This window comes from Staurois parvus, unplaced genomic scaffold (assembly GCF_062004578.1).
Source record: "Staurois parvus isolate SC_StPar_1 unplaced genomic scaffold, SC_StPar_1.0 ptg000380l, whole genome shotgun sequence".
Classification (NCBI taxonomy): domain Eukaryota; kingdom Metazoa; phylum Chordata; class Amphibia; order Anura; family Ranidae; genus Staurois; species Staurois parvus.
In genome coordinates this window covers 2,282,548-2,283,863 of record NW_028318176.1, presented here as the reverse complement: position 1 = coordinate 2,283,863, position 1,316 = coordinate 2,282,548, and positions in this window count along the sequence as shown.

Genomic DNA, 1,316 nt, shown 5'->3' with positions numbered 1-1,316 from the left:
GGTGGGGCTCTGGGTCCTGCTCCATCCTCCTGAGATTGGCTCCCCACTAGACTTCTTCACTGCAACATAATCCTACAGATCAGGAGAAAGAGAAACCGATATCAATCATCTGACATCATCTACATGTCTACAAGAAGAACATGGTCTATTGGCCAGACTAGACCAGAGTGATGTCATGTGACCTCCCAGAATCCTCTTCACCTCTCCAGTCAGGTCTGTGTGATGTCATGTGACCTCCCAGAATCCTCCTCACCTCTCCGGTCAGGTCTGTGTTTTATTAATAGAGATGAGAGTGATGTCATGTGACCTCCCAGAATCCTCCTCACCTCTCCGGTCAGGTCTGTGTGATGTCATGTGACCTCCCAGAATCCTCCTCACCTCTCCAGTCAGGTCTGTGTTTATTAATAGAGATGAGTGATGTCATGTGACCTCCCAGAATCCTCCTCACCTCTCCGGTCAGCAGGTAGATGATCTCCAGGGTGAGGTTTAGTATCCTCTCAGTCATGTGACTCCGGTCCTCCTCCATCCTCATTTGATCTATACAGGTTTCTACCTAGACAAGGAAGGATGATAATGAAGATGTATATACAGGTGAAACTCGAAAAATAAGAATATGGTGCAAAAGTTCATTTATTTCAGTGCAGCAACTTAAAAGGTGAAACTAATATATGAGATAGACTCATTACATGCAAAGCAAGATAGTTCAAGCCGTGATTTGTCATTATTGCGATGATTATGGCTTACAGCTCATGAAAACCCCAAATCCACAATCTCAGAAAATTAGAATATTACATGCAATCAATAAAACAAGGATTGTACATAGAACAATATCGGACCTCTGAAAAGTAGAAGCATGCATATGTACTCAGTACTTGGTTTGGGCCCCTTTTGCAGCAATTACTGCCTCAATGCGGCGTGGCATGGAAGCTATCAGCCTGAGGCACTGCTGAGGTGTTATGGAAGACCAGGATGCTTCAATAGCGACCATCAGCTCTTCTGCATTGTTCAGTCTCATGTCTCTCATCTTTCTCTTGGCAATGCCCCATAGATTTTCTATGGGGTTCAGGTCAGGCGAGTTTGCTGGCCAATCAAGCACAGTAATCCCACGGTCATTGAACCAGGTTTTGGTGCTTTTGGCAGTGTGGGCAAGTGCCAAGTCCTGCTGGAAAATGAAGTCAGCATCCCCATAAAGCTCGTCTGTGGAAGGAAGCATGAAGAGCTCCAAAATCTCCTGGTAGATGGCTGCATTGACCCTGGACTTAATTAAGCACAGTGGACCAACACCAGCAGATGACATGGCTCCCCAAATCAACACA